Genomic DNA, 27,894 nt, shown 5'->3' with positions numbered 1-27,894 from the left:
CTGAAATATGAGAAAATGTGTCTGAACCCCTCCAAGTTAAGGAACGAACTAGTTCTATATAACCTGCACCTTAGTTGACAGGTTAGAGGGCCCAGCTAGTAAGTAAGAGCTGAAAAGGACAACATCTATTCAAGTATTGCATTTCAAAAATAAAGAGCTTGCAAGTGAATTTCTCTGGACTGCATGAGACATGAGCAAATCTACCACATGAGATCTGCGAGCAGACTTAGATGGTGCTTTACCTATTTACTGGATTGAACTTGTACAAGATCAAGAACAGAGGGACCAGAGAGACATCTAGGCACAGAAAGTAACTTAGCTTTAAGGCTCCACAAATTGCTGGGAGAGTAAAACAACAGTTGCTTTCAGAATTTGTTCCATACAAGCAGCAGCATATGAATGGGAGACACCTTTGACACTGTGGTATGGAGGGCAATATAAATGTTACAGAACACTGAATATTTTCCACCTGTGTTATTCCTAAAATGTCTGCATGGTTAGGGGTGTTTGTTTGTTTTTGAAAGATTGCTCCTTGGAGTGAAATACTTAAGACATTAAATCCATTTGTTCCATTAGTATTAGTGTTAGCAAACTCTTAGACTTTGGGAGGGTATGAATGATCTTTTTCTTCTGTTTATGCAGCACATTGCACAACAGAATCCTGATCCCTATTTAGGATTCCCAAGCACAACAATAATGCAAATAAATAACTCTTTAACTCTTAAATAGTGCATACCTTCTAACTGGTACATTATTTAAAGTAATGCATTCACAGAGGAGTTTTACTCCAATATATTTTTACTGATCTTTCCTCTTTCCACAGTCCAGTGAGTGTTTCTTACATAAGATCAAAAGGGTGCCAAGTTAAAAAAACTGGGAGGTTATAAGAGTTAAAAAGGAGACAAAAAGACAGATCTAGGACAAACTGAATGGGGCTTAACGACATTATGGCAGGTAGTTTAAGGTTTTCAAATCTTTAATACAAAGTAGTCAAATAAGCCCTTCTCCACCCCGTAAACATCATCTTAACTAACTTGCTCTCTTTTAAAGTTAAATATTAAGTCTATCCCATGGTTAGATTTGACCCTAAAAATGCACCAGCTAACTGGTTCAGCTTTCTGAAAGAATGAAATATGTTGTAAATGGAAATATATTAACTGATAAATGTAAGTGACTGTAGTGGATTTTTTTTTAAACTGGTCTCCAGTATTGTTTAACATGTCACTCTTCTTGCATTCCCCCTGCTCAATTCTTATTATTTCATGAATACCCCAAATACCATCTTTTCCTCAAAGAGAATATCAAAAGTCACCAAAATTTTCATTGGAATCTGTGGCTTTTCTACAGACAAGGCTAAACAGACTGGTCAAAGAATCTGTTAAAGCTTCCCCTTTTCTCTCAGTACAATTCTAGAAACTCTCCCTTACGTTCACCTTAACATCGCGAAGATGCAAAGCCCTCTGGCTGCACCTCATATACTACTGCAGATTTTCACCTTCCTCTCCACAGAAAAACAAACAAGAAACCCCCCAAAACTTGTAGCGAGACTGGTGCTGCTTTTTTAATTCACCTCCATGTGGCCAGAGCTACAGCTAGATTTGGAAAATGCAACTATGTCTTAAACTCTTTCTTCTCTCTAATTCTGATCATCCTGTAATAGTGGATAGCATTTTCTACTCTTCCACTCAGCAACAACAGAGGAAAAAAGTGAATATATGGAATACAATAACTCTGGTAGATGGTAAGTGGTAGTATATATTTATAGCTAGATGATGGCAATTTTAATTCACAGTAACTCTGTGGTTTTGAAATTTGCTTATGTCCAAAGTTGGAGTAAAAAGAGTACCTACTGAACATTATCATCAAGCTATACAGTTGCATCATACTTCGTAATGTGGTTAGCATACCAGTTTACACTAACAGGTTCAGGTTTAACTGATCATTCTTTCTGACTAAGACTAGAGTTTTCCATCCTGAATCGATCCAAATAAAGACGACAGATTTGCACATTGCACAGTCCAACACAACCACCATACAGGGGTAGTATCTTCCTCTCTCTCTCAAAACCTTTCCAACAGACACTTTCTAGGAAAAGACAGGTCTTGGCATGATGTTTAAATAAAAGGTGTATTTCAATAAAATTACTCTTCAGCAAATATTTGATGCTGATCAGCTCTACTTGTAGCTGCAAAGAAACTAGATTAGCTTAGCAGAACCTGATAAAGACACACTCCTCCTCAGCAGCAGGAGCAACAAACTTCTGGTGCTGAAGGCAAGGAATTTGGCAGGCCACACACATGTTTTCTAGGTAAGTTGCCTCAATAGCCTAATAAAGAGCATGGACAAAGACAAAATATAAAATGAGAATCTGTGAGAAAATATATATGGCTCATAAGTTTTCAGGATTCAGCTAAAGTTTTCAGTGATTCCACTTCAAAGTTTGGGGTTGGCTTCAAGTACTTGAAGGACAAGCCTTTTTAAGGCTGAGAAATGCTTTAGGAGACAATTAATAAACAAGCCTCAGACATAAAAGAGAAAAACTGCATCAGTCTGTTACCCTAATCTGACCATCTTTAATAAAAGAACTCTTATTCAAAACAGCAGTTAAACTGAGCTAAACAGGAGAATTTTAAAATAAAAAGTATAATTAAATACAGTTGACTTTGGAGAATGAATAAGTAACAAAAATCACAGTCATTAACTGTTAGAGATACAATAGGAACTAAAATAAGGTGCAGAAGTTAAATGAATGGAATCTGGTATATTTTAATACTCTCCATGTGGGCTTTTTCATTTTACAATACAAATACAAAAAGCATGCATCTCAAACTTGGTTCATAGAATCTAGAACTATGAAAACACTATGATTTTGTAAATAAAAATATAATCCATTGATTAACACTTGAAAGCATCAATTTAAGCCTACCTATTTGCAGAGGAAAAAATAATCTGACCATATTTCCCAATTCCTTAATGTAAACTTTCAATTCATAATGTAAACTTGAAGAACTTTAAAATTCAATCATAGAAATCTAAATGACCAGTTAATAGCCAAATAAATACTAGATTCAGTGCAGATTTTACTCCATGACATAAAGTTGTTGACAATACATTCCTCAGTAAAGAAAAATTGAATTATAGCCTGAGGGTGGTTTAATTTGGTACAAATTTTGAATAATGTTATATACATTTCCAAAGCAGATGCTAAGAGACTCTGCAAGGACACTCAGCTCAATCAGAAGCCAGATTAAAGTTCCATCTGGAACAAAACAGTTCCACAGTTCTATTAGAATTAGCAAAGTCACCAAAGTCAGACTCGAAAGTTGCTCGATATGAAACTCTTTCTCTTTGAAATATAGTCATTATCCCAGAATCCAAATGAGTAGTTCCCTCATCTTTAAAACGGAGCTTTTTAAGCAGTCACAAACTTGCACTTTTATAGCGAGGATGAAAACTCTCATTTGGGTTATTATGGTCATGTGAATCACTAAGATTATCCAGATGCAGTGCTTCTGTATCACCTCTTCTATTATATACACGTAGCATTAAAAATTGCACGTGTTCAAGTAGCTATGATACTCAATTATCAGCAGGCTGAGAATAATATAAAAGCTACTTGCATGAAACAAAATTCAAAACTGATTTTGAATTGCCCTCACCTTTGCCCGCCCAATTTCCAGATCGCTTGTTATGAAACAAAGCATTTTCCCAATGTGTCATTCTAAACAAATGTGCTCTAGATACCTGCAATCCACCTTTAGACAAAACAAGAACAGAACTATGAAGCCTAATGGATGAAGGTCAAAACCTAATTCTTCAGTCAAATATCCAATGTAACAGTATTTTCCTAGATTTTAAGCCAAAACCAATTCTGAACTCAAATTTATTAAACAGCCTTTTAAAGAACAATTCAGCGAATAACAATGCTGATATATGTACAGTAAAAATAAGTTCAAGACAGAAAATCAAAATGTCATATACCTTAAATTTACTATTTTACCATTTAAATAAAAAAATTGCATCATATAAATAAGCAAACCTGAATGCCAAAGTTAGAAATCAAATGCCCATATCTTGCATCTCTTTTCCCCCAAATAAATCCATGATGGGTAAATAGTAACACAGACTTTAAAAAAAATTACATCTGATTACACACATTTTCATCAAGAAAAGATGCAGTTAAAGAGCCTATTTATGTTTTTCCAGTTGTTGGTTATATTAATCAGCCTGATTTCTACTATGAAATAGCAAGCTGCTAGATCTGAAAATATCTGCAATGTTTATGTCCATTTATGTCCAGCTAAGAGCAAAGTAGAGAAAAAGATAACTATAGCCACTGTCTAGTTAGCAGCCTAAACTGTTCTGTAATGAAGACTTTACAAAAAGAACAGCGATATTTACACTTTTATATTTAGTATTATAAATTAGCGTTCAAATATTGTCCAATAATCTCCATACTTGAAATTTAATCTTCTAGAACTTTACAAAGAAAAAATCAACAATCTGGAGCAACAACCTTTGTCCTTAGTCTGATCTTGCTGTTATTTCTGAGAACATTCCCCAAGAGATCCACCTCTGACACCATGGACCAGGATGGAGGCATTTAGAAGAAACAAACAGGAAAGTCTGGTGAAGGCCAACTCCAAGCTTACCTAGATATGGACCAAGCATGGAACTGAAACCACATAGAGACATAGTGGACAACTTCTCCCTGTCAATGCAGATGGCAAATATTAACTTTCCCTGTTCTATATACCTCTGCAGCTTTTGACACTGTCACCCATGATGTACTCTCAACTAGCTTGGAAGATGTGACAGAAGCCCTGGTTACTGAATCAGTGATTCGAATTCCTCTGGTAGAAAACACCAGATAATTCCCAATAGTCCCTTGCTTGTGAAATTTCCCAAGGATCAGTGCTTTTACTACTCCTTTCTAAAATCTGCATGCAGCTGTTTTGTGACTTGGTAAGTGACAGAGATATAAGAGTAACAGTGTACCAATACACTGTTCCAACTATCTTCTGTTATCATACCACCATCTTTAAGCACCTGGACAAAACCACCTCATGGACAAACAGCTGGCTGATGTTGAACCTGGGGAAGAGGCAGGATAGGGGATGGTTGAAAGAAAACAACTGAAAAGTTGAAAACTTAGTCAAATTTTTTTATTATTATTTTTTAACCAACAATTGGTTACTCTCTAGCTTAGCAGCACTCTCACGTTCTTCAGTGATGCTAACCTGGCATTTGGCCACATCCTCAAAAAACGCTATTATCTCTTCTGCTAGCTACAAAACTCTTCTCCATTCTAGTGCACAATGACCAAAATTCAACTAGTCACATCTTTGTCATCTCTCAGCTGCAGCACATTTCAAGATCAACTCATAAAACTCAGGTTTTGACCTCTCTCTTCTGTGCACTTCCTTGCTTTCAGTTTAAACRACTACACATAGTTCCACTAGGAAGAAAATTCCATATTATTATAAAGCTCTTTTGTAAGGACAGAACTTTCTTGGAAGTTGGTCCAAGACCATGAAACAAAACTTTTCCAACAGCTAACAGCTATCATCATCAGCAACTCCAAGTGCAAAGTGTACTTCTTGCTCTAGCTAACCTACATATTAAATGTGTTTAAAACACTTTATACAAAACAAGACAGTCTTTTGCTAACACCTATTTCTCTGGGAAGAGACTGATAGAACACAGCACCCAGCAGGCGTTCACCACCCCACTTAATGCACTACTGGAGTGTTCAACAACGCTGTGGTGAACAGAACATAAGAGCTCAGAGAAGAGGCTAGATCCCAGCCCCTCAGTACCACCTCTGTCTGCCAACAGCTGCTATGTTGCTACTACCTTCCCTGCTACTAGCAGCAGTTTACCACCCTTTTTATAACATTCATTTAGCACTGTCATTCCACAGGAAAGCAACTCTTAAAAAAACCTACATTCTCCACACAAGAATCACTTTCAACAGCAAATACCGTTGCTGTACTTTGTAGATACCTGCTTTTGATAATAAAAGTAAAATAGACTTAAAATCTGGTCTAATGCAGAACACAAAAGGTTCCCTTTTAGCACTCCTTTTTTTTTTCCCCTTCCTCTATTCAGTTCTATATTCTTTTGTATTGCACAGCTTGTTAGTCAAAATCATTTTGAAAAGTTGAGTACACTGCATGCAGCATATTCCTCTTACCTATCATGTCAGAAATATAATAAAAAACTCCAGTAAATTAGATATGTTTGAATCAACACTGGTTATCCTTAAGACTGTTTTTCAGATATACTTCTACCACAACTCTTAAAATAGTTTCCAATAATTACCCTATAACTGATATAAGGCTAACTTGCTCTAAAATTTGTTGTTGTTTCAACAGCAGAGAAAAAAAGAGTTTTCAATAGTTTTCAATATTTAGGAATATCTCCTAAATCTAAATAACTTAATTACAAAAACACTACTTTGATATTTATAGAAGTGATAAACTATCTTTAAATCAATATTTTAATCACTGTATGCCATCTAGTTCAACCAATCAACATGTATCTTCACCAATAATCTGGAATTCAAGAACTCTTCTTTTTAAGAAAAACAGGGATAATATTCTTTACTTTATAGCTTGCTTTTAGCACCCAAATTACCTATATTGCATTATTCCATTCTGTAGTATAAAAAGACATATCTCTAATTATTTTTGGAAGGAAGCTCTTCTACCTCAGCTTTTTTTGAAAATGCACATAAGACCTTTAAAAAGCAATCCTGCTGAGAAGCTCAACTGAAATCATAACGGACTAAGTTCCTTTTTCATAATGTAAGAAAAGTTTTTAAAAAGTAAAATAATCACAGCTTTGTAACAGTGATTGTTACACCAAACTGTTGTTCTACCAAAACTGTGTAATTCAGTGACAGAGTATCTTGTGCAAAACACCATTATGAAAAAATAAAATACCGTGAATATTTCCTTCCATTTCTTTTCCTGTTTAAGGAAGTTAAAATAACTGATCCTATACCACCAAATGTCTGAGGCTGAAGATGTATACATTTTTAATTATTTAAGATTAATATTCTTCCTTCTATAAAAAAATCTCCTTAGAATTAAAATTGAAATCATGACAATCCAATTAATTAGAATCAAAAAAAAAAAGCTGTAACAGTATGTGTTTGCTGCTAAAATCTTGAAGAACTGGAGAAAGGGAAGATTAAATGAAGTTAGTAAGTGACATTTCCAAAACAAACAACAGGAGTTACTTCTTCACAGAATTACTACTTAGGCCGTTGACTCCTTACCTAAAAAGGCAAAAATTTTACACATATTCAAAAAGTGACCACAAACATTCAGGGGGAAAGAAAAAATATCAGCTGAAAGCTACTAAACACAAAGAAACCATCTCTGATTCTGCTAGGCCAAGAGTTTTGAATCTCCAGAAGGCAGAAGAGCATATGTGGGAATTACTGTAATAGGTATCTCATGTTCTTAAACTTCTCCCCAGGAATCTTTCTTCACCCAGGTTGGAAAAAGGACATTAGGTTAGAAGTGTGTCCAGCTCAATTCAGTATGGCTGCCATGTTGTTTAAAAAAAGCCCCTTTATTGAAAGAGTAAAGAAAAAACTGTGCAAAAACCTGGAAATTGTTGGCTTAAGGACTGACACAACTCCTGACTGCAACAGCCTCTCAGGCAGGTGCAGAGCTATCATGTCTGATTTTTCTAGGATATTTGACGGGCTGAGTTCAATGACTTTCGAAACTGAAAACCAATATGGAAAGCAGGAAGGCTTGTCTTCCTGTTTTAAAGTCTGAATAAATAGTCTATGTCTAAAGATAAAATTCACTGGTTTTAAGATTATCTAAAACACAGTGAAGAGTTTATTATAAGCAATATCTTGTAAAAGAAATCCGTTTTCATTTCAGAATGAATTTTTTCTTCCCCTTTTCTTGTGTATGCAGCACACTTAYCCTGCAAATGAAATTACCTTAAGAAAATTACATATTGCTATTTTTGTGCAGTTTTAACTCAATGCCAATATGCATTGAACTAGACACAAATCATGAATTAAAAAAGTCCTCATCAGTCTTCCACTTTCTTATAAAGCTAAAAAAAATATTATTTTTATATATGTTGAGGTCTGTAATTGCTTTAAAAAATGCATAAATGCACCATTTTATGTTTATCAAGAAATAAATATAAAACTGCTAGAGAAAAGGTGTATTCATTTGCAAATCAACATTTGCTACAGACACCACCTTTCTTTGGGAAATAAGGAAGTAAGAACCATGATTAGTAACCCTTTACATCTAGATCTTGATTTAAATCATGATTAAATGGTTGATTAAAGCCACAGAAAAAATTCCACACTGATTTGATTTGTGTTACCATCAGATACAGCATGTTTACAGAAACATTTTCTCTAATAATAAAATAATAATAATGATACAGATTAGTTCTTACAGCCTGTCCATGCTATAACATCATCAGCAGTGGCAAACATGCACACTAATATAAGAAAAAGAAGTTTCCAGCAAACTGAGCAAACAAACCTCCCCGCCCCCCCAAACAACAAAACTCCCTTCACTGAACTTGAGTATTTTTCTGGCACCTGGTATCAACTTTCTGGAATCTAAGCAGGCCACAGCTGAGTTCCTAAATGCTTTCAGAAACTATTTGCAGGTTACAAAAATTTCACATGGCTTCATGGAGCTTTCTTAAAGTTCATAGATGTAGAACTTAAGTTCTGCAGCTCTCTCCCTACTGCAGTCCTTGGGGGAAGCACGGTGACTGTGCCTCGTATTTTCATGGGATTCTTCCCCGAGTCACCAGAGCACAGCAATAAGCAAGTCTCTACCTCAACCAGATTCACAACAAAAAACAAACCTCTTTCAACTGTGCTGATTTTAATCAGCATGGTCACTGCTCTGATTCGTCTTGAACTAGCTATCTGGGCCAAAATACTGCTACTTCCTAAAAAATGATTTCACTTAAAACTCCAAACTGTGTCCCACTATTAGAACAATGGAAATAAAAAACTCTGAATTTTCTACCTTCCAAAGAGTGGAGGTGTAGATTATAATGGCCCAGAAGGTTTAGAATTCAGTGTTACTTGGATGGATTAAACTAGGAAAGTAGTGAAAAATATACTGAAAGCTTCCTCTATACCCGTTAAGTTACAGCATTCAACATTTACTATGTAGTCTTTCAGCCCTGGGTATGACATACACCATTCCTCCAGTAATAGAGACATGAAAGAGAATCTCAACAGTTTTAAACTGAATAACTTTTAACTCTAACTGATTAACTCTAACTGATGCATGCTAACTTTTTAAGATTTTTCAGATGAAAACCAATTAAATACTGTTTTCAGTTTTTGCAGTCCTTTTCCCAAGAAGAACAGAAATAGGTTATTGGAGTTTTTGCAAAACTGGGAGTTCCCTCCTCCCCCTCTTTTGGATTACACACATAAAGTGAGGTTTGAGATCAACTTGGTAAAACACCTTTTTTTTTTCTTTTCTTTTTAAAGAGACGGCCAACCTTCAAGCTTGCAAGTAATACATACAGAACTGGATTACATTTTACTGTTTTTTCACTTTTGAAAGACAAGTATTTTTAGGGCAGGCCTGGTTCCTGTGTCTCAGAAAAGAAGATGGTCAAACCGAAACTAAATGTTAGTAAGCTAAAGACTTACCAAATGCCCGACAAAGCTACTTTCAGCAAGGTAGTATAAACAAACAGTTGCCTGTCACTAACCTGCTCCAATTCTTTCTTCCTCCATCATTCATCTTACTTCTCTTCTTCCTCTATCAAAAACTTTAATCTTTCCAACATTTTGCTCCCTCTCCCATATTTGAAAGACACTCCATTACTCCTCTTTCTAAATCCTCTCTCCAGTCCTCCAACTACTTTTCTCTGCCTTAAACTCTATTTATCCAAGCGTTGCATCCTGTGGAGCAACAGGGCCTCTGTACACGTAATTGGAATTTTACACAAAGACTTTCTGAAGAAAAATAGCAGGAAAGCTTAACAGGTGACAAAGTCAACTGATATTCAAGTCAGTCTCCTTCGCAACTTCAGTACTAGCTCCAACATAATCCTCAAAACCAGAGGATGAATACTAGTTCATACATCTTAGAAACAGCTCACTTCAGCAAGATGAAATGAAGACAGCCTTTCAAGGTTAGGCTAACACTGACACACACGTCACTCCTCATCCTGTTCCTCAGTGGATCAATAAACCATACCTGAATGTACACTATGTCAATCAGGTAAAATCTATGATATATGTAAAACTTATTTCATGCATGCAATGGAAAAGGAGCTTAAAAAAGGGGGAAGGGGTGATTGAGAAAAATAATTCTCTTTCCAACCTGAGGAAACTTTAGACAAATTTGCCTTTGATAATCGACTGAACAAGCTGCACTGCAAGCATCAAGGGATGGTGTAGGGATATCTAGCAGGTGCTGCAGTTTATCACAAAACCGTCTAAAATAATTGGAAGTGACAACCAGCACTACCACAAATGATTTATTAGTCTTTCACTCAGCTTTTCAGCTTCCTCAGGGCCAGAATAAATAATTTACCAACTCTGTATCTTCCAATCATTAATTCTTCCCTGTGCATCCAAACTACATTTAACTCTGCTGGGTTCAGTGGAATTAAAAACACAATACGAAGACTTTTTCCCCCCCAAGTATAGTATTATCTGACTTTATCTAAAAGTAAAATTGTCAATCAAAATTTATATCTGGTGATAGAAGGATTAGAGGTAGCAAGTAATGCACAGAATATCCACAGAACAAAATGAAAGTTAAACTGAAGAGGTATCAACAATGAAATGCTCCCAGGGGGTTAGGTGTGTTCTGAAGATATAAAGTACTGATACTATCTGAGAATATTGATTAGCATCGTTGTTCTGATCCATAACCTAACATTAGTTAGAGGCAAACATCTTGCATGTCCCACACGGTAAATGCAAGATGAAGCCACTGAATGGGAGACATTCAGAAAATAAATGAAAAAAGAAAATGTGGCCAAAATGGAAAGATTAAGCATGATCAGAATGATACTGTAAAAAGACAATACTTTTTGAGGAAATAGCTCACTTATTGCAAATACATTAACAGTGTACAAGAAGACAGGAGTATAAAATGACATAAAACCAAAGTACACTTTCAAATTTAAAACACAGTATATAAGGTACCATATTCCTATTAATTATGTAGAGAAAACACAGAGAAAACAAAATCACACCCTAAATCCATTTTTGATGTAAGCTAGTCTTGTCTCATTAAATCAGCATCTATGATTAAAACCAAGATCATTTTTGGTACATAATGTATTGCATTGTTAGAGTAGCATCTGTTTGTTGCACAGCAACACATTTTTCAGCTTTAAGAAACTGTACTCATATGGAAGAAACAATCCAGACTTTGAAGATATGAAAATATTTTTACTTCCAAAAGCATTTTGTACTAAAGGGGTTAATAACATTAATGTGCTAATATTTTGCATTCCAAGAAGAGGCTTCAAGCTGTTGGAAACATACAGAAGAAGAATTTCATGGTACTAACAGCTTTCTTTCAGTCCTATGGGACTGAGACAACTCAAACTTTAAGTGCTTAGAAGAAAAGCTCTGTAAAGCTATGAAGGCTAATCAATAGGGCTTTCACCAAATGATAATACAGTCTGAAATGAAATAAATTGGCCATAACAAAAATGCCTTACCCCTTTTCTCCTCGTTAATCTCAATATAAAGAAAAGTACAGTATGAACTACAAGTCCAAAATAACTGACATACAAATCACAAGTATATTATCACAATACTTTAAACAATGCAAAAGTTTTCCATAAATATAGAAATTTATGATGATTTATATGAAAGCAATTAATTATCCTATGTATTTCCTTTTCACAAACATTAATTCCTCAGTTTAGTAAGACTGTAAAATCTGTATTCCTACTTTACTGGTCAGCAGGATATTCTCCTTTCTTCAGTTAAAGGACAGATAATCATCTGCTGCAATTGTCCAAGCACAACAAGCTGAACTAAATCTCCCCCAAATTTTCCACAGAATGCTACTGTTACAAGTGCTGAAAGGATTTTTTTCACCATGACAAGGGATGTTCTAAAACAATGCCAAATCTAACAAAGCCTTGTAAAATAAAGCAAACTTAGAGAAAATAAACCACAGGCAAGAAGGTATTGATTTCTATGCTTTCCCAACAGCTAGGGCAAAAAAGCCTTCAAAAACCTATGTCTTCTTAGATACAGAGAATGCATCTTGGGAAGTCTGTTGAAAATAAGAGTAACTGAGATCCCAGCAACAAATCACAGAGCCACACGTCATTTGGCCTAGGAGTCAGTTACTTAGATCCATAAGAAAGTACTTCTCATGATCAAATAAAAATAATTACAAAATATATTGCCTGTTGCTTGTACAACCTGGACCTAGGTCATATAAATAGAGAGATCCAGGAAGCTCTTTCTTCATTTAACTTCTGAAGCCAGCTTATATTGGTATCTTTTTGGACAAGTACATAAACTTTTTAACTTGGACTACACCATTTCCCTTAATAAAGGTCTTGAATGCTGACATATAATGAAAATTTATTGCTATACACTTTTCCTTGAAGGTTCAAAACAGTAGCTATGCTTCCTGACTTCACTTCTAAAGTTTGTTCATATTCTTATGCAAAAGGTTTTCAAACTGAGAGCTGGTCATATAAAATAGGAGCTAAAACAGGGGCTGAAATCATTTTGGTAAGAAAACAGGATTCAGCCCTTGACCTTTTTTTGATGGAAATATGACAATTGATACAATCAAACTTCCCAAAAGACCTGTCTGAACATACAAACATTCTTAAATCATTATTAATAAGTATGTCTCACTAAGGCCTTCTTCAAAGCTTAAAAAAACACAAAAAATTGAAATTACAAAAAAGGGGGTGAGGGTGAGCTGGCCCAGAGAGAGCAGGGTATCAGCTATAACTTATCCAATTAGAAAATTTCACTGAAACCTTCGCTACTTCTACAAGAATGCAAAGAAATATTCTGTTTCATCTCTTTAGGGATACTTGCTATCTCAGCATATGAGAAGCTGACAATATATCTTCATGGATCTATCAGTTATGGGTCTATCGATAATTAATAACGTCTGTTTATAAGAGATGTCCCTAAAGGAGAGGTAGGTAAATCTATAACTGAGTTTATCCCCAAACAAGAATCATGTTGGCAAAGGTCAGTTTTGACAAAATATCCTTAACTAACACATAGGTTCCCAGATTTTCTCTCTCTCAGTCACGCTTGGTGTAATTTTTTTCACCTCCATCAATCTAGTCTCCTTTCCTCAAATTTTTTCATCACAGGCTATGTGTATATCCTGACAAAACTTTAAGATGGAAGAAGAAAGGAACACTCAGTAATTATGTTCAATTTTATCTGCATTAGCTCTGAGTATATTTGTCATCTCCACTTTCCCAAAGAAAGTGAGGCAGAGCAGGGCCACAGAGGGCCCATGTAGCAGTGAATTAGGAACCAAACTTTTCATCATCTGACTCTCATAGCAATGGTCCTTGGGGTATATAAATCAACATCCGCCACTGCTATTCTGGCAGAGCGCATAGATTCAAACTCCCAGATTCTCCAGAGAAACACATTCTAACCTGGGCTATCAAAAGCCTATTTCTGTCCACCACCAACACAGAATAGCAACTGAAGCTGATTGCAAGGTATGCAAGGTTGGCCAAGGTTATGAATCCTGCTAGGCACATTTCTACAATGGAACTTCAGACCAATAGCCTACAACAAATGAGAGAGACTTTCATTAAGGAAAACACTCTTAGTTTCTTCCCCTTCCAAAACTACTGCTTGCAAATCATTTTCTGCAAAAATAACCACTATAAAAGAATATCAGTAAAAATCCATGCAAGCTATTAAAAATTAGGTAACTTTGTGATGTAATTCAGGGTTACAAGGCAGTCTGGCCAGTCACTAGAGGCTAAATTGACCTTTGAGTCATCTGGATTAATTGCCATAAAGACTTAAAATCACCTGAAGACTCTTAAAAAAAAAAAAAAAAAACCCTAAGCAGCTCACTCCCAGATGTCTCATCAATAAAAGTCAACCACATCAACTTGGAAATACTTTAAAAAAAAACTCATAAAAATATGCCATTTTCCCCCTCCCCTTGAAGAATTTTGTTGTTTGATTTTACTTTTAGATTTAACATGCAAGTCATTCAGCTAGTCAGTCCAGTCAGGCTATGAATTTGTAAAAGTCTGATTTTGAAGGAAAAATATTTCAGTATCACAGCTCTTATCACCTGCAGACACTCAGGCCTACCCTCCTGTAAACTCTTCTTTTCTGTGTATGCATAAGAATCATTCTCAAAGACTAAAATGGATTAAATAAATTGAGATAAGATAGGAAGTGACAATACATGAGGAAAGAGGTAAAGGAGGTTTATTATTTAGTGGTAGAAGCGGGCATCATTCATGTTGCCCACATATTGGTGGAAGTAAAGTCTATCCCTGAAACAAACCAGGCATTTTGAGTATATTCCAACACCAATATGCGCTGTGATTTTTTTCAGTATTCTACAGAAAACTGTTGATGCAAACCACCTAATTTTGCTATTTCATACAACAAATAAAAGGCATAATGGTGTTCAGTGAAAAATCATGCTCTGAAGAAATGCTGAGTTTTGGAGTAACCTACTCTTGTAATCAGCATGACAAAGGCAGCTTGAGAGGAAGCAATTTGACTTGTGACATTTTTTTGGCTAACTGGTTGGTAGACAACCATACGGAAAAAGTAAAGTTCTTCTACTGAGTGAACAGAATGTATCTGTGTTGCATCTTTGCTGTCCCTAAATTTTTAGGATTAGGGGCACATTATCCACTTGAAAACAGTGTGAGAAAGCTAGAATATTGCGTCTTCCAAAACTTCAAATACCATCAAATATGAGACCTCTAGCATGCTCTAGTAATCCTACAAATTCTGAAAGACATTCTACATTTCTACATTTCCTAAAAGATCACCAAACTTTAATTGTAGTTCTAACAATAACAATTATATATTTAAAAAATAAAACTGAAGGTAAAAGACTGAAAAAGACAGAATATGAGAAAATTATCAGTGACAAAAAGGAAAACTCTCATCATAGGACCTTTGACAATTCTTTCATGCTATCCCTTCCTCCTTTGCTCCTCCTTCCGTATATTTAATCATCTGTTAGAAATTTCTGTGGAATAGGTTGTCAAAAAGAAATACTGAGGATACACTTTACTGTTTTGCATTTAACTATTCAGCAATAATGACTTCCAGAAGACAGCTTGATCTAATTGATTAAGGCTTATATCATTAATAGCTTGATTTTTATTCTTATTTGGAACATTTTGCTACATAATATTTTCATCCTGGTAGTTCACAGAGCAAAACGTCTCCCTTTTTGCATGCTTCTGAACTCTGTGCCCTCCCATGCCTCCAACACCTTCACCTTGATTCTTTCTAGTTAAATGAATGGAATTAACTCAGTTCAAGATCAGGATTCTTTGTCCATAAGAACCTCAGGAAAGATGGGGTTTTTCCTGTGAAAGTAAATCTTATTTGCCCTTTTTCCTCTAGTGTTGATATATGCCTTGAAGCAAAACTGATGAACAATCCTATGCTTAACATTACTCAAGAATTTAAAAAATCACCTCTTTAAAATCACAGAAAGAGTGAGTCAGAAAAGAAAAAAGATCTTTCAAAAACAGCTGTAGCATGTAAAAGAAATTAGCATRACTGACTGCAGGGAAAAAAATCAGCAATAGTCTTTGAAGAAATCTGGCTTGGGTCACTGAAGAGAAAACAGAGGCAGATGCTAGGCTGCCTAGCCCAGGTCACTGCAGGGAGAACAACAGCTGGTTATACGACTCTTGCCTGGGACATTTAGTTGGTGCTTGAATCTACTTAGCAATTTTTGTAATAAACGCTTCATGATTTTAGTAATGAAAGAAAAGTTGAAAACAAGGTGAATTTTTTGGGGGTGGAGCTATGTCAAGTTAAGTCATTTATTTAGTTAAAATACTTACTTTTACTCTCTTTTATGCCTAGTTGTACCGCCAAGAAAAAAAGAGTACAAATATTGACTGGCTACATAGATCTACATTTGAAATAGAAAAAGGAAATTCTGAAGTGCTCTACCAAGTTATCAATATTTCAACAGCCCCTTAAAAGCTGTTTCATAGTAGTGCACATACTGTTGGGACCACAGGGTCTACATTCACTCCACATTATTCGTAGTATATTTTAAGGCATTTTATTTTCCCCCTCAAATGGGGATCAAAAGAGAAAGCATCCTCTGATCTTCATTTTATCCACAATCACTGTACTTTTAGCTGAGAGTTACAGGACTTTCTTTTATAACCCATCATATCACTGTTAGAATTGAGTGACTATAGAGCTGTTGTTCATCCATCCTAGGCTTTTATTAAAACCTTTACCATCATGATTTCTGGATATGTTACAGAAAACTGAACACACATTATGAATCTTGGTAAGCAGAAGAGGGGTTTAAGTGAATTTTTCCATGATTCTCCAACTACCCATTTCATGACTCATGCACTCCCTCCAATCATATTATTCATCACTCCTTTTCATGAAGAGAAGAAATTACAAATGATTATATCTCGATTTGTCTGAGCACAGAAAAAGATCTTTAGAATCAATGGACAACTCTACTCAATAGATTAGCTACTTATTCAAAATACGTTTTACTGAAGATGCAGAATATGTCTTCAGATGTGCATATAGTTTTACTAACTGCTCTGAGAATGTGTTACATGCATACAATACAGTCACTCTCTAAGAAAAAGTCTTAAGAGTAGTATTGTACAACTGAAGGGATTAATGATAAGCAAAAGGCATTTTTTCAAGTTGTTATACAAATATACGTCTCACTCCCATGTTACTTTTACTTTCCTTCCTAAATAATACAGGTATGGCAAAGAAAGTATAAATTATTACCTTTAAATATTTTTTGAAGCAAAACAGATAGCACAAATAGACACAATATAGCGAAGACTTGTGTAGTATTGTTTTTGTGTATTGTTTTTGTAGAAACAAAAACAGTTCTGCATAGAAACAGAAAAAAGTAAACTTACCTAGTAAAATAATAGCAAGTTTCATTTGTTGGCTGCACATTATGAGAAACATCAAAGGAAAGCTTATACATCAAGTTTCCAGATTACCCATGCACACGAGCTTCTGTCTATCAATAGATATCATAACTCCAAAAAAACTACTTGTTTACCTGAACATATGAAATTCATATTAATGCCTGTTTTACAGAAATTAAGTTTTGTAGCATTAATTTAAATCTGATTTTTTAAATCAAACATTAGAAACAGAACTGATAGAAATATGAAATAATGGAATAATCACAGATGCCTAGGTTCTTTGAAAGCTCTGGTCCACTGAAACATGGCATTTATAAAAAAAAAAAAAGAGAGAGAAATAATATAAACAACAAAAATGGGAGAACGACAAAGCTCGTTGCATTTGATATGTCGACTGTTTTCACAACAACTATCAGAGATGTTTTTAATGTTTGTTGATCCTCACAACAGAGTAGGGAACATTAAATCCAGCTACAACCATACGTCAAATGAAAGAGACTGGGATAAAGAAAACAGACTAAAATTGGTGTTTACTAAATATAATGCTGTAAGAGAATATATTCATCAATTTCAGTGCCAATATCAGCTTGTCGTAAGTTACGCTCAAACGTTTGCAAGATCAGAAGTTCAGCTGAAAGGAAAAACATGTTTTAGTAGAGACAAGTCACCACATAAGGCACAGCCTTCTTCACTGAACTTCTTGCATCCTCACTGTATTGCTGACAAGACATTAGTGGCTCCTTCTGCTATGCATCTTAGGTATATGATAAGATAGTATACCTATGCATGGCAGGATAGAGTATGCTGGTGGTGTTTCAAGTGTATGCTAACTTTACACAAATAAGGGGAAGTTATACTAGCAAAATTGATTTTTAGCTTCTTTCAGCACTGGGGATAGAATGAAGAAGTAAGAGATGCATGGACGAGACTATGCTATTATGGCAAGACTACCTTTTGCTAGTAAGCTGCATCTGAGGTAGAAGTGTGTCACTAGGATAAATAAGCTGACAAAGTGCTCCTTATATAATCCATTAGAACATTTCAGTGAGAAAGAGAATCACTGAAAACTTCCTAGATCTGAGGTGGATAAATTCTATGAGCTACATCTCTAGAGTTGCTGGTCATCTTTTGGATGCTACTCATTTCCTGTAGTTAACATGCATTAAAGAAACCCAAAAGATGGCATAAAGCTTATATAATATTCACTACCATTACTGAAATATAAACCATTACTGTAATTTGCTTCATTGCCAGCAAAACAGGAGGTGTTTCCCCTTCACAAAAACCCTCAGATATCATGATGGCAGGTGACCTTATAAAAATCGTACAGATAGAAATGAGAGAAGTAGAAGGGGAGATATTGAAAAAAACAGAAACATTAAAATGCAGCTCACATTATGAATGTCTAAGAACCCATGTTTTGCTTAAAAATATAAGACAATGAAAATAGTGTAAATATAATAAAAAAGCTACATGTGTGACTACTAATAAAGCTGCCTACTATTGAAAGGCTTTCATAGAACAGGCAGTTGTGGTTCAATATTCAAGCTAAAATTCAGGAAGTACCATGTGAATGTTTAACCATGCAACTATAATATCTTCTAATGTTCCTTCAGATGAAAAAATTTAGATCTATTATACAGTGAAAGATACAGATATAAATGTACAAACAAATATGCTGCCGTAAAGAGCAGGATATTTTAACAGTGAAATAGGATGATTCATCTCTCCTGTTACTCAAAGATGTCCAACACAAAAAAGTCTGAGCTTCCCAAAAACCCACTGCTGCTACCAACATTATGTCTGGAAGTTCCTATCATCATAGTGCTGCTTCCCATGGCTACACTATTTCCTCTCAAACTCCTATCTTTCTACAATTATTATCTCCATATGGGATCCTTAGTTCAAGTCAAGAACAACTGTTTACGTCTTTTTGACCACGATGTAGAGTGTAATCTGGACCTAGTGTGGCAATTCCTGCTGGCTATATCTTTTCCCTCTTGCAGAAATTCTCTTTCTTGGCAGTGCGGCAAAGACTTTTTTGTGGAACATGAAGAATTTCTGCTAGCTTCAGGTATTTTTTAAGCTATGGTCTTACTATGAACCCCATTTTATCTGTTTTTTGGTTTTTTAAATAATGCTTGTAATTTCTTTCTAAAATATCATGCTTTCGTGTCAGCTCTGATCAATCCTACATCTTATAATACATACTTCCAAAATGCATTGCAAACCAGCTCTCCTACAGAGTGAAACAGAACTATTAAGTTCTTGAATACTCATTTTACAAATCCAATGCATGTGTTTGGTTACAAATACTAGAGTATTTCTCCAGTATTTCCTCCACAAGGCTTTTTTAATACTGGTAAAGCTTGATTTGAGAGAGTGCTGATCCCTGTTCTGTGAAGCAAGCCAGTGTCATTAGGATGACACAATCAGGCCTTATTGTAGTAAGAAGAAACATCATTTAGTATCAATGGTATGCAGCTATTGATTTGAACTCCTCCTTGCTTCGTGGGTGAAATAACAGGCTCCTACACACAGACTCTCTAAGCATACCAATAGAGAACAGAGGCAAGAAAAATACTAAAAATGGATGTATTAAAGATACAACAGGAAATATATGACTCATGAGATGTAAATTCTTTTATCTTTGTGGAATAAATTGAAGAAGAGCTTAATATGGCTTCTATGATTTCTATGGAGTTAGATTAGAACAGAAATATACCTATCAATAATACACCAGATTTAGGCCTCCCAACCAGCATCTCCTAACTGCTCAGCAACCTCTGTGAAACAAGTCAGCTTCATTTTCATTATCTAATACATGACTATTCACATTTTAAAAACAACTCTTTTTTTAGCATGCTGGTTGGCTGTTTCAGCATAAGACCAGGAACTGATTGAGCCTACAGTCTAAATTATCCTTTCACATTACTAGCAAGATCTCTTTAAATTGGAGCTAAAAAACAGTCTATCATGGAGATGTTTGCTCTTCTTTTTCTACTTCTGTAAGACAGTCTGCAATTTTCAGAAAAAAATACATATTTTTCTTCTTAAAAGATACAGAAGAAAAATATAGTTATGGTCATGCAATACTAATATAAATAACACTTTGCGCATAAACAGTTCTCCTTCTAAAACTTGAAGCACCTTTAAGCAACTTCATGAGCTAAAAAAATATGTAGTAAGCTGAACTATTATTTATACTGCCTAACTGCACCCAAATTAAGCTACTTTTGAACACTTTTGTAGCACCTAAGTTAGCATGCTAGAATTCTACAGTCCAATTCTTAAAATGTGAACAAAGTAATATACAAGGCATAAAAAGATCATTTCAAGACAACTTCTTTTTAAAAATACAGTAGTGCAGTGAAGAGAGCTATTTTCATACTCCATCCAGAAAATGGATGAGGTGTGAAAGAAATCTCTTGTTTAATGTGACCTTTGGCTGTACTTTCACTTGTCATCATTATAAAGTAGCTACTTTCAGTGCCAACACATAAGCTGAGTTATATTACCCTATAACAGCAGTAGCATGTATTTCAGGAAGTGCTTCATACTCTGAGAATCTGGTGGCAGAATGTATTGACAGCACTTACCTTTGTAACTGCATATAATAGGTCTTACTGAACAATAAGATTTCGTTTATGCAAGGAAATAAGAGTGACTGTACAAAAATTCATAGACCATGTCACATAAACCAGCATACATTCAGGAACTCCCTTGGAGTTCTCCGTTTCAGTCAAAACATTCAAATAAAGAGAAATGTAAATTTCAGATTAAAATTCTGCCCCAAATGATGATAATATTCAGGGCTTTGTTACTGTGCACAGACCAAAAATACTGCATCGTTAGGATGTGCAACATACTTGACTCTTCTAAACATATGTAATTAAGAAAATATTTCTGGAAAGCAAATGAATTTGAAATTCAAGGAAGATTAATAGAACAAATATGACAAATTTACGTTTTATACAATGGTAGCAAGCTGCAGAATAAAAATCAGTAGCTATCACTATCTAAAGCTGTTCATCTAATGCTGTAGAGAGAAAAACCATTGATACATACTGTACACACATTTTTATCCACGTATATAAATCAAAGGAAACAGCTTCCTTTAAGGCAAGCATATGAAGATACTAAAGCAAGATACAAATTAAATATTCATACATTCAATATTTCAAAATAAGGAATTTGGATCTACACATGCATAATTTAAGTTCTATAGTGAAACCTGTCTACAGAGGCCATTTCTACAGTATTTCAACAGCATTGAAACTTGAAATGTACAATGCAGCCTTTCCATGCTGTGTTAAAACTTTAAAGTATAAATTCATTTCAGGCACTAAACATAGAATAAAGGCCACGTTATGCACACAGCACTTTTCCACAGGAACAACTGCTTTGCCCTATTCATTAAAGCTCCTTCAGCACTATGAAACCATGCTCAGTCATGGCACTTTCCTATAAGGTGGCTTCAGACTGCAGAAAGAGTTACTCACTGGAAACAGAAGTTAAATAGGTAACTGTGAAAATTTACTCTGAGTCAAATTCTGATCTGAGGTACCTGTTTCAAACTCCATGGAGCTGGTGCTCATATATGAAGCCTGAATTTGACCCCTTACATTGTTTTTATACATTTACTCGAGGCTCTTCAGAGAAAAAGACTAGATTGCAGACCTTGCTAATTGGCAGAAGGCAGCAATGCAACAACGGGCTTCACAACAATATGCTGTGAGGTAAGAATGATTCTTTGTGAACACAGAACATAACAGTAGTTTACATATAACAACACAGAGATGTTGAATTTTTGGAGCTTATAAATTCCTATGCATGCAAAAAAACAGTGGAGGGAAAAAAAATGTAACCCATCTGTCACTCTGACACATATCTCCTTCTACATGTATCTAAAGATACCATCATTCCTCCCCATATATTTAAAACCACTAGTAAGAAGGAACTCTCCACAAGAATTATTAATATGATTCTATTATTTTCATATTAGCAGAAGTTAAATATATTAGTTCAGCTATCAAGAGGCTCATTAAAAAGCATTCTTTTTATTTTGACAAAAATATCTGTAGTAAACTTTAATAATAATTAAAGAGTAATTAACAATGGGAAAACAGAACAACTCTGTTTCTAAACATTTTAAAGTAAACATTTATCTTTGTTCCTTAAAGGTCACTCATTTGATCTTGGCACACCTATGAAATAATAAAAGCAAAAGCTAAATAAGTAGAAAAGCAATAATAAGCAATATAAAACTAAACAAAATTAGTATCTACATGGTAAATTACTTTATTGAAAACCATCTATGGATTCTGCAAAGAATATACTTTTGCCTTAGAGCTAGTACTTTAATTTTCAAGAACCAAGAAAGAAAGAAAAAAAAAAAAATCAAAACTAGTCAGTAACAATGCAGCGTTGAAAAGCAATAAACTCAAAATTAAGTTATAAATAATTTAAAGCATGTCATGAAGATGTATTAATAATTCATCAGATAAATAATTTACTAAATAATCAAATAAATAAATAATGAAATACATAAATAAATCAGCAAATAAATAATTCTGCAAAATAACCTAAACAATAAGTCACTAAAACAAATGACAAACCTGCAAAACTACAATGATTTTCTAAATTCTGATAGTTTTAAATAAACAAATGTATATAAACCAGATCAATCTTTGGTGGATAGAGAAATATTTTTCACTGCTATTGGTAAATTCCTGATTACACTGCACAAGGATACAATTTTAGATTTTACAAGACTGCAGTCTTTTTCCTTGTAAATTATTAACATGATTGCTACAATACATCCTGCTCTGTATTTTACATGTAATCCCTTTATGTAGCTCATTTTTCCCCCCCAAAAAGAAAATCTCCTTACAACATTCTTAATTCMCYCCCCCCCCCCCCCGGCAAGTGCAGTACTTACAATACTGCAGATAGTCTTCTTGGTGGTTCTCTTACTATCTTCTGCAAACCTTCAGAAGTTTTGCTGCAGGGGGAAAACAAGTAGAATAACCTTAATTATTACAGATGGTATCTCATTCATTAGTGGATGACAACATTTTATTTGAAAGCACAARAAAAGCTGTTTTATAATTCTACAAAGCAACTTAATGTGAAACAATCATTATAGTTTGCAGACTACCAAAAGTTTATAGAAGTCTTTGGTGGAACAAGTTCAAGCAGACTGAGGCCTGTTTCTTGTATTTAAGCTGACACACAATCTGTGCAAATTGGCACTATTTCAGATGTAAAGACAAACCATGAGAAGGACAAAATACTTGGCTGACATCTAATGTTATCCTTGATTTTCAAAGTTCATAGTCCTTGAAAGAATACAGCGAGACCATTTAATATCCACTATCTAAGTACATTCACAATTTAATTAGAACACTGCACTCCAAAGCCAACACTGACACCACAAAGGTCAAAACTCACCGATCTCCTGAATCAGTTTACATTCCCTATTTATTTTAATGAATAATATTTACAGTCACCAGTTTTCTTCAAAGTGGCATTCTGTAAATATAGCATTTAAAGAAATGTGCCAGAAGTGTAATCACATTATCAATTTTTATCTGTACTGTCTAAAAGGAGATTTATTTGCTTCCTTCCATAACACACATTACAGGAAAGAGTGAGATGCAGTTTTACAAGCCACATCACTGATATGGACTCTTGATCTCTATACTGGCCTGTAAAACTGAATGAATGCATCAAACCTGAAGTTACTATACAATTATATGTTGTATATATACATTTTTTTTGCCATTTGGTTCAAAGGAAGTCAGGAAGCAGTGTTGTTTCTGCTGATAAGATCTCAAATGGGGATGGTTTTATCATATTTCAGCATTTAAAAGTATAAAGGACAATTTACTCTTAAAACTACCTTGGCACATTTTATTTAACAAGTCTGAAGGTCTCTTTAGGGATTATAATAAGGAAACACTTTGCTTAATCATAAATTTTATATTTATCTTGGCTAAACACCCTCCTTTGGACAGACTGCCATGTTTTGTCAAGAAAAATCAACACAGTGGAAATGAAGTACTTGTTCTGTTGTGTGGTCATTCAAAAGAGTATGTAGAAGTAATGTAAATGTGCACCAGCGCTGCTGATAATTTCACGCTCTCATACACTCATTTCAATTTGCTTTAAAAAGGACTATTCTTCCTGGCTAAATATAGTCATCAGGAAAAAGCATATCTCCCTTTTTGAGCCAATAATATTGCAAGCCCCAAAACACAACAGTACAAAAAACTTACATAATATTTTAAGGAATCTGAGACACTTCTTTCTCAGAAGATGTTTTTCTCAAGTGGGACAAACCAGACCACATATTTTGCTATGGTATTCTCTTTTACTACCGAGATCCATGTTTTGAGAATGACACTTCATTCCCACCTGCACCCCCCCCAAACACAAATCACAAATATCCCACACCCTTCTTTTTTAAAGTAACGGATCCTTGAAAAAGCACTATATACCCTACATACATTAAAAGATTTTAAGGATTACTGGGACATACAATGGCTCAGGAATGATCCTGAGATTTTGGAATCAAGACTTTCTGTAGAAAGTACCACTAAGTCTTATATCATTTTCATTCATCTCCAGCTTGGCAGCCTCTAGTAGGAAAGTGATGTTTCACTACTGAGTTATAGTAGACCTAAAAGTGTAATTACAGTGACCGATGCCTTAAAAATGTATATTTTTTTCCTTTTAAAATCTTCTTTGGTTTTTAATTACTGTAATGTTTAACTTTAGCTTTCTGTGTATGATTCCAGAACTGACCTCCTCACAGTAGTACTTTTTTGTCAAATAGAGGGCCACCATTCTCTGCTTAAATAGACATGTAAATTGTATAAAGAAAGGACGCCTGGGACAGAAGGTAATACAGCCAATGACCTGAGAAACAGACCCCTTTGTCTCTTCCACAGTCAAACGCAAATTCCACCCTAGAAAGGAGGTGAAGCACAGAAACTGAATTTGAGTCCTTTCCTCAGTTCTACCAGCTGGTTCCCTTCTCCCTACATCGACAAACATAGCGTATGCCTTTACTCAACAGAGCATGCAAAACACTAGTCAATGGAAGGCTAAAGCAAAATACAGTGCCATTCCAGTGTATTTTACAGACCAAGGATACCAGAAATAGAGTAGTTGTGTGAGTGCAGCACTTCACCCAGGCTGAGAAGCAGGCTGCTACAAAAAGGAGGCCATGTTGCTCCTGGTACTTAAGTTAATTTGGGTAATAATGCAAGGAGCTGCAATTGTACCACATATGTACCAACGACTAACTTCAAATCTTTACAATAGCAAAATTATAAATAAGGCTCACAGTAAAATGCATTGAGCAATAAGACCTCCTGCTATCCTCTCTACCCTTTAACACTGCCATCAATAGTGAATTTCTTAGTCCGCAGGTACTAATTAGATCAAAGGAGGTACACTGTTGCTTCTTCCACTTGAAAACTCATGAAATACAGAGTAACCAACGGAAACTTTAGAAAGAGATAACTATTTCAAAATTTAGGACCGGAAAAAAAAAAATGTTTTAAGTGTTCAGAAGCAGAAAAACGGGGACAAAGAGACACTAGATAGACATGTACTTATAATAATACAGGTAACATAAGGTTCTGATTCCTGACTATGCCTCAGATTTCAAGGATTCTTTGAACTGTTATGAGTTACATGGAATATTTTGCATTACACATGAAAAAGATTTTCTGACTGCAGTGATTTATTATATTCAGGAACTTAAACAGTATGCAAATCCTTTCAAGGCCAGAAGCCTCACTCCACTTGGCCACACTTTCTTCCCCTCTATTTATTACAATTCATCAATTAAATTAAAAAATATCCTTTTGGTCCACTTCACATAGACACTTCTGTGACTTACAACAGTATTTCTTTAGAATTTTTATTGTATTCTATTACCTGTCTTACTGATTTTTCTTTTATCATAAAAAGGAATAAAAGTGCTTGTGATATATACTGCATAAGTGTAACTAAAAATCTTTAAAAAGTAATCCAGTCTTATAAACAGTTTCAGTATAGTTTTGAGTATGCTTTTGGCAAGAACTTTGAATATTTCTTGAATAAATTCTTTAACCAGCTTCTTCCAACTGTCAATTTAACAATTTTTAAACAATTTTAACATATTAAAACATATAGTAAAATGTCAAATTCCAAAGTACTGAATCAACTGCTATCAATACAACACAGAGCTCACTTGGCTGTTAAGATCCACATTTCCTAGTCGATTTTTAGATAAAAACAAGCAGATTACTAGCAAAGGTTTATCTCAAATTCCCACATGTACAGCATGCCACATTAAATATATGCAAATCAACCTCCTACTCCTCTAGTTTTTTTGAGTTGACAACTCGTATGACCTGAAGCCATGGTTAACGATTACAATTATTTGACTTTCATATTTGTACAATCAGTCATCAGATATGCATGTTAATTGATTTCAACATATAGTTTTGTATTCTAATGATCAACAGTAAGCCCACATTTTTACTAACCCCTTGATTTATAAAAAGATAAAACTCATATCACTTCCCACCATTAACCCTTTGTCAGATTGATATGCAGTATTCACCACAGATGACTTCATAATATGCTAACCTGGAACTATTCCCTTCTATGAGATCTTTATTTTGGTATCAAAATCTGATCTTCCAGTTAAAGGCACTGTTCTACTGTGTCTAAAAATACAATTACCACATTATTTAAACATCGCATTTTCTATTAAAGAGAAATGATGAAACATTAATACTGCTTAAATAAATGGACTAGGCAAAGAATTAATTTATAATTATTTCATATTTACATTTTGCTACTTAAGGCTCCTTCCCCTTTTTTGAAGAACCTTAACGTTGCACCTCTCGATTCTTAATAAGCTCTCAAATGTCATATACACAATAGAGTACAGCCCTAAAGTTAAGAGCCTTATTTCTCAAGTAATACGCTTTCTGCAGTAAAGAAGGTTTTAAGGCCAAGCATTCAGTAATACTTTTGCGATGGCAACAGAGGAATTAGTCTTATTTCTTTACATGGCTAAAGGATGATTCTTTCCAATTACATGTTTATTTCACATGCCCTAATTACTGAAGCATCAAATTCCAAATTATGAATTGCACAAATCTGCACATGAAGGACTACTTTATAAGTTCACAGTCTGCAGTCATAGTCTTACAGAATCAATGCTGGGCTGTTCTTTCAGGATAGTCATATAACATAGAGTGAATATTACAACTTACTCTCAAAAAGATCAGATCTTGTCTCATTCCACAAATAAGCACTCTCCCAGTTTAGGCCTTAACTGTCATCGGACTACAGGTTTATACTTCAATTTTTGTAAAACATCAGCTGCCCCATCCTTTTATCAGTATATTTTAATACCAATATAGATATTTTAATTTCTGCACAAAACATTTTTTCTATTTTATATAAATAATTAAATGAGGTATTAAGCCTATTTATCTTTCATCCAGGTGAGCACCATAAACCCCAAACTGCTACTAATCTCTTTTTGGCTGTCTACTCCAATTTCAAGTGAAATGTATCCATCAGGAGATTTTGAGATACATACTGCAGAAAAGCAGCCCTGACATTAGAGCACTCACCTCAGATACATAATGCTGATTCACGTTCCTGTCATGTATCACAGAGAGAAGGAACTTTAAAGCTGTGTTACCGCGATCTTGAGCAGGTGCCTTAACC

General features: G+C 34.8%; 1 protein-coding gene across 2 annotated transcripts in view; it reads right to left on the bottom strand.

Annotated features, from left to right (window-relative positions):
• TBC1D5 (TBC1 domain family member 5) overlaps positions 1–23,156 on the bottom strand; it is a 309,786-nt gene extending 286,630 nt beyond the window's left edge. Inside the window, exon 1 of one of the 2 annotated variants that reach the window (XM_026068628.1) lies at positions 23,090–23,156. The gene's annotated coding sequence lies outside the window, so the exon portion shown is untranslated. The remainder of the gene's footprint in view (positions 1–23,089) is intronic. The other variant, XM_026068627.1, reaches the window with a different exon arrangement.
• Positions 23,157–27,894: the final 4,738 nt, after the last annotated feature.

Source organism: Apteryx rowi, unplaced genomic scaffold (genome assembly GCF_003343035.1).
Source record: "Apteryx rowi isolate R43461 unplaced genomic scaffold, aptRow1 scaffold_277, whole genome shotgun sequence".
Classification (NCBI taxonomy): Eukaryota; Metazoa; Chordata; class Aves; order Apterygiformes; family Apterygidae; genus Apteryx; species Apteryx rowi.
Note: the sequence above shows the minus strand (reverse complement) of the source record. Positions and strands in the feature narration are given on the sequence as shown.